The sequence below is a fragment of the Podarcis liolepis genome (genome assembly GCF_965112155.1).
Source record: "Podarcis liolepis genome assembly, chromosome: 12".
NCBI classification, from domain to species: domain Eukaryota; kingdom Metazoa; phylum Chordata; class Lepidosauria; order Squamata; family Lacertidae; genus Podarcis; species Podarcis liolepis.
Genome location: NC_139563.1, coordinates 3,995,574 through 4,008,691, shown reverse-complemented (window position 1 = coordinate 4,008,691; position 13,118 = coordinate 3,995,574). Strand labels below are relative to the sequence as shown.

General features: G+C 47.4%; 2 protein-coding genes across 27 annotated transcripts in view; one reads left to right on the top strand and one right to left on the bottom strand.

Annotated features, from left to right (window-relative positions):
- MAP4 (microtubule associated protein 4) overlaps positions 1-11,053 on the bottom strand; it is a 214,632-nt gene extending 203,579 nt beyond the window's left edge. For 11 of the 26 annotated variants that reach the window (XM_083466492.1, XM_083466514.1, XM_083466495.1 and 8 more), the window contains exon 1: positions 10,782-11,053. The gene's annotated coding sequence lies outside the window, so the exon portion shown is untranslated. Of the gene's footprint in view, positions 1-8,177; positions 8,405-10,781 lie in introns of those variants that run through there. The other 15 variants (XM_083466511.1, XM_083466505.1, XM_083466515.1 and 12 more) reach the window with 6 other exon arrangements.
- Positions 1-13,118, top strand: part of BCDIN3D (BCDIN3 domain containing RNA methyltransferase) — a 235,430-nt gene that overhangs the window by 25,153 nt on the left and 197,159 nt on the right. The window lies entirely within an intron of this gene.

Sequence of the window (13,118 nt, the reverse complement as noted above, 5' to 3'; positions counted from 1 at the left end):
AATAGTATAACCAAATCAGTAATTTTTGATATAACTGTAAAAACTACTCTGAAATTTTATTATTCCAAAAATGAAACCTTCCTCTAGTTGTAAATACAGTATTAAGATGATACCAGCAAGAATGAGTCTTTCTGTAAAAAAATGATTTAAATCAAGTCTTACTGACTAGTGATTTAAATCATGATTTCAATCGCTTTGATTTAAATCAAATCCACCCTGATTCATATTTAGCTTGATCTCATGCAGAATGCAGCCATTTTGGAGGAAGGGCTTGAAGTTTTTTACAGGCATTTTCTTTAAATAAGGTACTTTCAGAGCTGCAGAGGGCCAGGAATGAATTCCTCCCATGACTGCAGACTTTGCTGTTCATTTTGGTGACCTTTCCTACCCACAGACACAGCCTACCCCATTAGCAAACCTACGGGAAGCCTGAAAGCATTTTGCGTGACAGGAACAAGATGACAGTAAGAGCTCTTAAGCTGAAGGCCACGCAGGGTTGAGGTCTTCACAATTTATTTCCTTCACCTGCACAAATTTCTGGACCCAACTATCCAAGCAAGGAAGAATCCGGGCCAGTCATGTAGAGTCCTGGTTAGGAGGACAGAGCTCTAGGTCACAAGGCCCTGATTCAAACGTCACTCAAAGCCAGTGTTAGAAATTAGCCAGGAGCCAGGCGCATTTTGCGACTGGCACAGGTCCAATTGCAACCACATGGAGATCTCTGGGTACCAGGTTGGTGACAAGACATTTCCACCTGGCTGGCCCCTCCAACTTTCTTAAGCAGATAATCAGAAGAGTTTGTTTATTGCGTTTATATCCCAACTTTTTCTCCAAGGAGTACATGGTTCACTTCCCTCCTCAGTTTATCATGTTTTTAATATTCTATTGGGAGCCACCCAGAGTGGGTGGGATAACCCAGTCAGATGGGTGGGGTATGAATAATAAATTAATTATTTATCTATCTATCTATTAGTCAATCCCTACAATAACCCTGTGAGGTAGGTTAAGAGACTGGGACTGACTCCATGGTCACCCAGTGAGCTTCAGGACTGAGTGGGGATTTGAACCCAGATCTCCCAGGTCCTAGTATGACACTCTAACCACTACACTACACTGGCTTCCGAGAGAATCTCTGCTATGGGGCAGCTCTATAAATTAAGCAGGCAAATCAATATGGGGAAAGCAAAATGCCCCTTCAGAGAAGGATCTGAAATATTTTCCTTGAAGCCTGAATTTGTTTTATTCTGGATTGTTTTATTGGATCTTTTAATGCGTTGTAAACAGCTTTGAAATTTTTTTTCTCTTTAAAATATAAAGCGGTATACAAATGAAATGCATGAAAATAAATCCCACCTGGGGGGTAAATGGCGCATAGACATTCTGTTGTGGTGACCATAATCCAGGTTTGTGGTAGCATTTGGTGATTAGCTTATATATCTGAGTTTCTAACACTGCCGAAAGCATGAAGCTGAGCCCTAGCTGAGCTAAATGTTACAAATGTAGGCAAAGCAATCTGAGCACTCCCGAGGAGTGCTGTATAGGTAGTAGAATTTGCATTTAACTTTCGCTTATCTCCCAACTGAAGCCCAGAGTTCCACCCTGTCACTCCGCTGAGGAGCATCCCCTGGCGTCTGATGAAGCCCTGCATGCTCTCCACGGCAGGCTGGCTTTGAGTAGCAACAACAGATGCAGCCTGTCTTTCACAGCGAGGGACCTTTAAGAAGCCCAAGCTGTTCTGTTCAGCCAAGCTGCTCCACAAGACCCCCCAAACATACTTCACTTTACTGCTCTGCATGCCAATCTTTTACCACGGTATGATCCTTGCATCAGCCACCCCCGCATCAAATCCCAAGTCTACCACCAAAAGCCTGGGGGAATTTCTCCCAACGTGCATACAGAAGAGCAGGCACAACACCATATATACAGTACAAACTTTGGGGCACAGATCACCCCTGTGACTCCAAGCTGCAGGCTGGCAAAGCAGAGAAAAATGTGCAGAAAAAGGCCTTGTCTTGCCCAGCACAAGGTGACTGTGAGCCAAAACCTCCCTCCTGCCACTCAGCTGCTAAGCCCTGTGCCAGCAGCTGGGGAGGAAGCCAATTCAAGGGAGAGAGCCTACCTTTTAATTTATTTAAAATATTTGTACCCCACCTCTTACCTGCAAGGGTTTCCAAGGTTGCACACAAGTATAAAAATAGAACACTCTCTGTAAAACACAGGGCGTCAGCAAATAATACTTCAGTTTTCCAACTGAACCGTCCAGCTTATAGAAGCAACATCACACTCAACAGAAATTTAGTTATAGAAGCTGGGTGCCCAATGGCTCCTTAAACCAAGGTTGCAGAACGGAATGCCTAGTTGCCATTTTGGAGCAAGACGCCTCACGTGTCATATTTTTCAAATGATGGACTGTGGTTGTTTGTCAGTTAAACATCTGGCTGGTTCAGAGGACAACGCTGAGCTAGGTTAAAGAAGAAAAGTCACTTGATTCAATCCACATCTATACTGGCCTATTCCGAACTCTTTTTCTTACTGGTGACTGCTCCTGCTCATAGATTATTCTCACAGGGCAGCATGGCAACAAATACAGTGGTGCCTCGCAAGACGAAAAGAATCCGTTCTGTGATTCTCTTCGTCTAGTGGTTTTTTTGTCTTGCGAAGCAAGCCCATTGACGGATTAGCGGATTAGCGCTATTAGCGGCTTATCTGCTGATCGGATCAGCTGATAAGCGGCTTAGCGGCTTAGAAAAAGGGGGGGAGGGGAAAAAACCAGAAGGAACTCGCAAGACATTGTCGTCTTGCGAAGCAAGCCCGTAGGAAATTCGTTTTGCAAAGCACCTCCTAAATGGAAAACTCTTTCGTCTAGCGAGTTTTCCGTCTTGCGAGGCATTCGTCTTGCGGGGCACCACTGTACGTACACTTTCACCTAATCATTTCTTGGAACGAGGACTTCATTTAAAATTAAATGTTGTCATTTATTTCTTTATTTTGGAGCTGCTACAAATATGGACAGGCTAATCTTTGGAGTCCATACCTAAAAGCAAAGAAATGGGGGTGTTTCTTTCTTCCAGCAATGATCATCTGAACGGCAGGTCATCTGAGCAACAGATTGTTACAAAACATGATGGTTATTTCAAAAGTATTCTATGACAACATGCTTACACATTTGGATATCCAGGCTATGACTGGTCAGGTCAACATATGAAGGAAAAGTCCAAGTCAGAGTTCCCGTCTGGACTCCCAAGTTCGATATCCAGCGATTAATTATTCATCCCTGGCTTTTGATTAAAGCCGTAGAAAGCCAAACTCAATGCAGCAACATCCCGTAAAAAGCCATTAGGTTTCTTTTAATGCAAAGAGCTGTGCCAACTGTGCCTGATTAAATGTGCCTTGACAGATTTACTCACAGGCTGATTGGTGGTTTCACTTAAATCATAAAATCTGTCATATTCCTATCAGGATTTTAGAATTTTAGTGCACTCAAAGGATAGCTCTTCACTGGGCCTTCCACCTTGGCCAAGCTCTGGTGCTGTGAACGCAGCTCAAACACAGATCATGTGCAGAAATTTCATAACAGCTTTCTTTTCATTAGGATGGACAGAGGCAATTTGGGATGTGTGGGACACTACTAAAGAGCAGGGATAGGGTCCCTGTAGCCCTCCAGATGTTGCTAGACTCCTTGATCATGCTGGCTGATTATCATTTGCACAGCCACATGTTCCCCATCTCTGCTGGAGAGTTTGGGCCTCGGGCCCATCTGCTTTCCTATAGGAAAAAGGTAACCACCAAAATAACCACAATATTTGAGACTTCAGCTATTAAGTACAGGGTTGATCACAGAAATGAAAGCTGTCAGCATTCTCCACTGCGCCAGAAGCATTATCAAATCCATCTGTTTAAACCAGTGTTTGAAAAGAGATTGGTAATAAATGAGTAGTGAGTTACTTTGGGCAAGTGAGACTTTGATCCAGGACCCAATAAAGCCATCGGATTCTGAAGAGCTGCATTTAACTCGGCTGAAGCTCTGCCACCATGAGGCGCGACTTCCTGCAACAGAGGGGAAGGGCTGGATGTGAAGGCTACAATTTGCCTGCTTTCAGCACATAAACTGCATCCAGCCTATGTTTGTTCCTAATAGAATCTCAAGAGCTCTCACTGAGCCGCTATGTAAAATGAAAACAAATAGCTATCCTAGAACATGGGTATACGGCCCAATCGCCTTCTAAATCTGGCCCACGGGCGGTCCAGGAATCAGCGTGTTTTTACATGAGTAGAATGTGTGCTTTTATTTAAAATGCATCTCTAGGTTATTTGTGGGGCATAGGAATTCATTCATTCCCCCCTCCCAAAAAAATATAGTCAGCCCCCCACAAGGTCTGAGGGATAGTGGACCGGCCCCCTGCTGAAAAAGGTTGCTGACCCCTGTCCTAGAACTCCTAGATGCTTGCCATCACCCCCCAAAGCAAAAGTATGTCACTATAAGTATGTCACTACTACCCTGTTTCTCTGAAAATAAGGCAGCGTCTTATATTAATTTTTGCTCCCAAAGATGCGCTAGGTCTTATTTTCAGGGGATGTCTTATTTTTCCATGAAGAAGAATACGGTACACATATTCTGGGGAGGTCTTATTTTTGGGGGGTGCCTTATATTACAGCGAGAGGCAAAACTGTAAGTAGGTCTTATTTTCGGGAGATGTCTTACTTTCGGGGAAACAGGGTTGCAAAGTGCTCCAATTCAGGCTAGGCAATCTCCAGACCAGCTCTTCCCCAACTCTGTGCTCTCCACATGTTTTGGATGACAACTCCCATCAAGCTGGGAAAGGCTGCTGCAGCAGAAACAAGGGTGCCTTCATGCCTGGCTCTAGGCCAGACACACGCTATGGCCGATGAAGCACAACTCGAAAGAGTGCACGCCTTAACTACTGGTCCTACACATCTTCTTCTGTGGTATGAAGCAGTTGCCAAGAGAAGTCGCCCAGGAGCAGCAAGCGTTCTGGCTTCATTCTGAAAAACCACCACCATCCATGTGGGAGGCAGCATCCAAATATAAAGAGATTTAAGGAATAATATCAACTCATCTGTTTAGCAGCAATAATCAGATTCCCAATATGGATTGAATAATTCCTGCCTTTGGTTTGCTGCCAAGGTAAACACAGGAGCAGTGACAGTCCTGCCTGGCTAACCAAAACTTAATTACGGTTGTTTCAAATTGAAGGCACCCATCTGCTTGAATATCAACAGACCACAGAGATCTATCAAGGCCTCCATTGCATATCTGATGCCATGCAGCTAATTAACCTCTGAAATTAGGGGGTTGTTGCCACCCTGCTCTGTTTATCGGGTTCGGCTGATTGGAGTCGTTTCAAAAGAAGAAGTCCTGAATAGACTTGCTGGGTTGGAACTGGGTGGTGGCAATGGAGGAGGAGGAGGACAGACAGACCGGCAATACAATGACATGAATCGGAAGAGAAGCAAGCGTCCATAAATCACAAACTAAATTAGATCTGGATTCTGCAAGTCATGGGGCATAAATAACACTGGACAATAAAAGCAAAGGCAGGAGCCCAAGACGAATCTGCCAAGGAGTGACAAAAAGAAGCAATAAACAGAACATTCACGAGCCATAATGGCCAGTGTAGACATTTAAAAATGGTTGTAAAATCCTTCAAGCCACCAGCACAAGGCTTGCCAACTGTTTACTAGCAGACAGAATACAAAGGGCCCAAACATACAGTGATAGCAACAGCAGAACAGCAATTGCAACAGGTCCCTTGTAGGTCTACTAATGCCTCGTGTACGCAAACACTTCTGACTATGGCTGGCATGCCATGTGCCACATCAACATAGGCTACAGGTATTTCAAGTTGTTTCTCTGCAGCAGGAGATCCAGGTGTCTTTGAGCCCAGCACTGCATGCCCAGGACAAGCAGGAAACTTTCCAAGGTCTGGAAGAGCCTTCTGTTACCCAATATCCTTTTAACTCAGGCTTATGAAGAGCCACTGATCACCTATGGCGAGTCAGAATAGTCTCCAGGTAAACTTTCATAAACAGGAATAGAACCTCTTTTCTTTGCACTCTGAGGCCACGAATGTGCGGCAAGAGATACGTGGGGGCAATCTGATTTTGTATGATCTATGATCTACCTGCTGCAATCTATTAAGAAGGCAATTTTAACTGGAGATACCAGAAATCAAATCCAGGACCTTCGACAACTTCTGTGCAATACTATGGTTGTGCTGAAGAGGCAGCCCAATGTCTGGCGGGATCATGGGGAGAGGGGATCACACAGGTTGACCAATCCAGCCGGGAGCTGCCCAAGAATGTAAGGAGAGCTTGACACCAGCATATTTTAACTTAAATCAAACCACATCCAGAACCAAAACCACAACTACACCACACATAGCACAAAAGCAGTGCAGGGCAATGAACAGAAAGCTGCAATTGGAGCAACATAACCTGAATGAGACCTCAAAGGTCATCTAGTCAAAACTCTCTGCCAATGCTGGAAATTCATTGCTACAGCATCCCCAATATCGGGTCAAGCATTGAAAAACCTCTCATGAAGCACAGCATGGCACCTTCAAAGATGGTCTACTCCACGGTCAAATAACTCACGCAACAGGACGTTCTTTGGTGGAAATCCTTTTTCTTGTAATCTGAACCTGCTGGTCCAGACCCTCCGCTCTAGGGCAACAGAAAACATATTTTCTCCCGACATGCATGTGACTATGAATATGCACATATTTGAAAATGGTCATCATATCACACCTTAAATCATCCCCACATCTGGGCTAAACAGACCCAACTCTTTCTCGTTGGATTTGCTCTCTAAGCCCTCACTATTTTTGTCGCCCTCTTCTAGACATTCCAGACAGCAGAGTGACTTACTCTTCCTGACCACCTTGTTTCTCTTCCCTGTGAGCACAAGTGGCTTTCAAGACGACAAACTGCATAGCTAATTCAGTAAGAGCCACATACCTGCCCTGCAAAATAAGCTACACCCTGATTTAATAATATCCTTGAATTTCAATCTGCAGACTGATCTGTGACAATCTTCCATGATTCTCTATGTTGCAGAAACCTTTTTTAGGTCTGCATAGGTCTCTCCCTTTGTTCCTCTTTCACTTACTCTATGTAACTGTCATCTAAATAATCTTTTCTCATTTCCCTTCAACCATATCATGAACTAGTCCCTCTCCCATTGTATTGTCATACACTTGAGACAAACTTTTCTTTTCTTTTTTTTTCTTAGTGATCAGAGGAGGAATGACTGCTGCAAAGAGCACAGAGAGAAGAAATGGCATGGCACACCTGTAGCAGAAAAAACAGGTGCCTTCCTCTGCGCCAGCTGCATCAAAACATGCCTCTCCCACATCAGTTTCTACAGCCATAGCAGGCACTAGAACTCTCCAATGGTTTGACTTTATCCCCAACGGTGCACTCTTCCATTGTCGTCCAAGTCAGACGGATACCAACAACTGAAAAGACAACCACTTGAAGCACATTTTAACTTGTGGTTAACACTCCCCAAGCCCTTGAGGTGAGACAGGCTATGAAATAAATAAATAAAAACAAATAACCAAGATGACTCTATATCCAACACTGATTTTAAAAATGTGGTTTTAATGCTTCACTGCAGAGAAAATAAAGAGCAAAGGGATGCTTTGCATCCGTGGCCCAGAACAAATTATAAGTCTTTACAAACCGTGCTATAAACAAAGGTTTGTCTGTCTCGGCAAGTTTTGGGGCTTCTCACTCACTACAAACTCTGGCTTTTAAGCAATCCTGCAAAATGGAGAGCTCTGTGTCATGCACGGAGGAGGCCGAGTTGGGAAAGCAATGTAAGCAAGAGGACAGCTGGGGGATGGTGGGGGGGGACCACGAAGCCAAAGAGTTAGAGAGTACGGAAGTTTCAGGGTCCACGACCACAAGTGCTGCAGTGCCTTGAAGACCGTTAAGCCTTGGAGGTACCACAGCTCTCCGCCCTTTCACTGCTTCAGACAAACACAGCTACCCTTCTGGAATTTTAATTTTAAGAGGCTCTCTAGCGAAAAGTGAATGTGGCAATGACAAAGCAGGCAGGCAGGCTTGGTATGCACTTGAAGGCGGGGGGCGGATTCGTTCAGCAAGAGGCCCCTTCCTACCCAAGAACAGCAGGGCCCTATGTCTAAACTTACCCGAGGCAGCGTCGCACTCATACCACACTCATTTAATACTTAAAATATGACAACTGTTCCTTCTAAATCGGTGCGCCCAGCTTGAAGCTAGGCCCGATTTATAAAAATAGCTTGCCGCTCAGATCCCTTGTGCCGATGACTGGGCAGAGTTACTGTATAGGCCGGCCGTGCCTCGGCTGCTGCATCCACGCAGCTCACCACACCCATCCCCTCAAGCAGCGGTTCTGCGATCGCTTATCCTGGCTGCGTTGCTGGATTACAGCACAAAATATCCCCTGATGCAATGCTAGAACCATCCCTGTAAAAGCTGGGAAGGAGACCAGCCAGTCATAGCTGCAGAAAGGCAACAGCAGATGAGGAACCACGTAACCAGGAAGGGGGAGGCGGGGAAGAGGGCGAGAGAGGCAGGCAGAAGTCTCCGATCAGAAGCCAAGATGCAAAGCAGACAAAGGACTTCACTCGAAATCCAGGTCTTTGAGAACTTGCTACACAGTTGAGAAGGGAAGGGAGAAGAAAACCAGGAATTCTTTGCAGCACTCTGCACTACAGAGCTGCCACCCTCCAACGTGGTACTTTTAAATGTTGGCAGAACATGTCCTGGCCAGCACAGTTGTCCTGGCTGGGGGATGATGGGAATTGTAGTCCAAATCATATTGAGGGCACCAGGTTGGGGACAAATGCTCTAGACCTTCAAACTTTATGCCTTTCCCCCGCCCAGTTTTCACTTCCTCTGGGATGACATAACTCAGGCATCTTCCCAAGACAGATGTCCTCCTAATTTAGTCAAGATGTTCCTCCCAACGCCCCTTTCTGCAAGTTTGCTGTTGTTCCTATTAGCATCTATCATTATTGCAGCCCATCCCTGCCTTCCACCACTTAGGAGGCTGTTAATTAGCTGGCAGATCAACACCCCCTCTAAACCTTCCTGCTCTGTGAAGTTTTGCAAAATGCCTCCACCTTACAGGACTGCACCCAAAACAAAATAAATGACACTCTGATAGCATGCAAGCCAACATTCTGGTATATGGGAAGATGAAACGCTTGCGGAGTAGCCTAAACTGCAATTCTGAACACATGCCAAAGAAATTAAGTTGGTATGTTTTGGAGGAGGGACATGAAAAAGGAAAACACTCGGAAGAGTAAAATGCAAAGTTTCTAGCTATGCCACCAAGAGTTGCACCACACATTTAACGCAGTTAAAATACAAAGTCTGATATCATTTCACTCCAGACTCTCACAGATGACCTGCATTATACACGCTGGGATTCAGGCCCGACGCCCAGGATGAGGGAAAGGGCAAGAGAAAGGACTGGCGAGGTTATCAAGTTTCCAAGAGCTGCTGTCGCTTGGGAGGACGCCGTAAACAGGAATTCCCCCCACCCCACCTTTTCCCAAAATGCTTGGGTTCTGCAGCAGGGCGGGCTTTTGTTTGTTTGAAAAAATGGGGAAGGTGCATGATGCTCAAGGCCACACACACACACACACACACACACACACACCTCGACTGTTACTCCCACCACATTGGAAATGCTCCCTCTCGCAGCGATCGCTCCCATGCGCGCGCACAAATCCTGGGTACTTTCCAACTAGCACTGCAGACAATCCACACCCACCCCGAGCGAGAGAGCCAGCCGCCTGCCGGACAACCCCATCGCCGCGGCGGAGCCCCTAGCCTCTCCACCCACCCAGATTCCTCCCTTCCCTGCCTCCCAGCACGCGGCGGGGAGTCCCAGGGCACCGCACTCTGCGCACCCCGCCCATGCACCCCGGTTTCCTGCGCCCCACCCGCCCGGATCCCCCTCCTCGGGTCTGCCCGCCCATCCCCACCTCCCCACATTCCGGCTCTCCGGGCTGAAGTCCGCCGCCCGCCACGCCGCAGATTCCTGGCAAACCCTCGCGCCCCGGCGCGCACATGCCCAGCCCTCGCTTTGCTCTCCGGGGCCTGGCAGCTGCAGACCTCAAAGTCAGGGGCCCAGGAAGGGAGGGATGGCGCGCACCCGCCCGCCCCCCCCCCACATACCCTGACCCAGAAGTGCACCCCCAAAGTTGCAGGGAATTAACTGCCCAGTTGTCAATGCATTGCATCTGCAAGGAGAGCCCCCCCCAACACCACCGCGCGCGCCCGTCCCTGAAAAAGTGCCAGCCCCCCGGGGGGACACTCCTGGCCACCCCACAACCAAACCCTCCCTGCCTCCCCACCCCACCCAAGGGACCCCCCAATTGGCCCCGCCCTGTCCTCCCCCTCTCCATGCTCCCCCCTCCTTGAAGGCACCCCAACGTAGCCCCTTCCTGCTTCCCTCTCCCCCGCTTTAACCCCTTCCTCCCCACCGCCCCCCACTATTAACCCTTTGCTGCTCCGACCTCTCCCCTCCCCAAATTGCCCCCTCCCTAAGGAAGCACCCCCCAACTTAACCCCTTCCATCCTAGTGCGCAGCGCCCCCCTCCAAAGCCCAAGCGCCCCTGCTGCTCCTTGGGGGGGGAAACCCTCCCCAATTAACCCCTTCCTCCCCGCTCCCAAGCCCTGACCCCCTCAAGGAGACCCTCAACCGACTGACCCCCCCCTCCAGCCAGCCGTGTCCCCCTCCACACACTCTCGCCCCTTACCGAGCCGGGGGTGGGGTGGGGTGTCCGCCACCCGGCGAATGCGGTCCCTCCTGCGACTGCCTTCGCCCGCCCGTCCCCTTCAGCGAGCCCGGCCGGGAGGAGGAGGAGGAGGAGGAGGAGGAGGAAGGCAGGAAGAAGGCGGAGCCGTGTGCACGAGCGAGCGAGCGAGCGGGAGCGCGCGGGGCCGGGAAGGAGGAGTGGCGGCCTCGGGCTGGGCGCCGCCTCAGCCGCCTCAGGACTCGCCCCACGCGCCTCCCTAGCGTGCTGGCGGGAAGGCGGGCTCCTCTTGAGTAGTCGGCCAATGGCGACTCGCCGGCGCCCGCCTCGCGGCCAATGGCGGCGGGAGGGGCGGGGACGGGGCAGGCGCGCGCGGCGGCAAAATGGAAAGGGAGCAAGTTTGGGAGGCGCGCGGGACAGTTGTCGTGAGGGGTGGGGGGAAGGGCGGGGCCGGCGCCTGAGGCGGGGAAGAAATTCGTGTTTTTTTTAAAAAAATTCTCGCATGTACGTGTATTTCTTTTTTTTTTCTCAATTTTTTTTATTGGTTTTCACAACATTATAAACAGACAAACATACATAAATCATAGCCTTATTGAAAATTACACTTATGAACGATGTTAAGTGACTTCCTCGCTTCCCCTTGCTTGAATTTCATTGCTTAACGGTTTTCCAAATCACAGTTCTTATAAAACTTAACTTAAACATTAACATCCTTACATCTTCGCATTATGAAAATAAACGTATTAATTCATCACTTAACATAAATAAAATCCTAAGCCAATTAAGTAGCTGCAAGCTGTTTTCAGTTAATTTAACTTAACATATGTTAAGAAATTTGTGTGTTTAAAAAAAAAAAATCTCTCATGTCTTTCTTTCCTGCAAGGAGCTCAAGGTTTCATCTCAACAACCACCACCACCTTGTGAGGTAGGCCAGCCTGAGTAGCAGAGTTGAGTTTCAAGCCTGGTCTACTTTGGAGCAAGGCCCCGACTCCTTCAGGTAATGGTGTAAAGCGGGAATCAGGAGTTTAAAGTGGGAGAAGGGCAAAAGAGTTTGACCTTGCAAATATCCTTTGGGAAACAGCTCGGTGCCTAGAGTGTGAGACTCTTTCAATCTCTTTTTTCCCCCAAATACTGGTACTTTTTATTGCTTTTTTGTAACAACAACAAATACTCTTACATTCAAAAATTTGTACGTCTTCTTATTTACCCTGCGCCTTATTTCGCCCGGACTTCCTTCCATCCCTTCAACGGTTTTCATATCTCAAATCTTTTCTTACAGATTCTTATTTACACTCTATCCACATCACAAGATTTACATTAATCCTGCTGCAGTTTTTAAATTCTTACAATTACTCCGTATATATTCAACAAATTTACTCCAATCCTTTTCAAACTTTGCTTCTTTTTGGTTCCGAATCTTATAGGTCAATTTCGCCAATTCTATGTATTCAAACATTTTTGTCTGCCACTCCATTGAAGTTGGGATTTCTTGGGATTTCCTCTTTCAATCTCAAGGTTGTGGGTTCGAGCCGGGCAAAAAGATTCTGGGGTTGGACTAGATGATCCTCAGGGTGCCTTCCAACTGTACAATCCAGGCTTCTCCCATGTCTACGGCCACCTGCGAGTCATGTGATGTCACAGTTACATCACATGACTTGCAGGTGGGCAAGTCATTCCTAATAATAATAATAATAATAATAATAATAATAAATTTTTATTTGTACCCCGCCTTCCCTGGCTGGAGCCGGGCTCAGGGCGGCTAACATCATAAAACTAACATAATATACAAAGAACATAAAAACAGGCAATCAGTTAATTAAAATACATCTTAAAATTAGATCCTGCTAAGGATCTAGCCTTTTTTGGCCATGCCCCACCTAAGCATCTCTAAAATCCTGATTCTCCCCCCCCCTAATTATTATTATTTGAAAAGTGAACTCCTATTCACGTGGAGGAAGCCTAAAAGGCCACTCACTGTTTATGACTCATTCAGTGGCCGCCGGGACCACATAACACCGGTTCTGAGAGATCTGCATTGGCTCCCAGTACGTTTCCGAGCACAATTCAAAGTGTTAGTGCTGACCTTTAAAGCCCTAAACGGCCTTGGTCCTATATACCCGAAGGAGGGTCTCCACCCCCATTGTTCTACCTGGACACTGAGGTCCAGCGCCGAGGGCCTTCTGGCGGTTCCCTCATTGCGAGAAGTGAGGCTACAGGGAACCAGGCAGAGGGCCTTCTTGGTGGTGGCGCCCGCCCTGTGGAACGCCCTCCCATCAGATGTCAAAGAGATAAATAATTACCTGACATTCAGAAGACATCTTAAGGCAGCCCTGTTCAGGG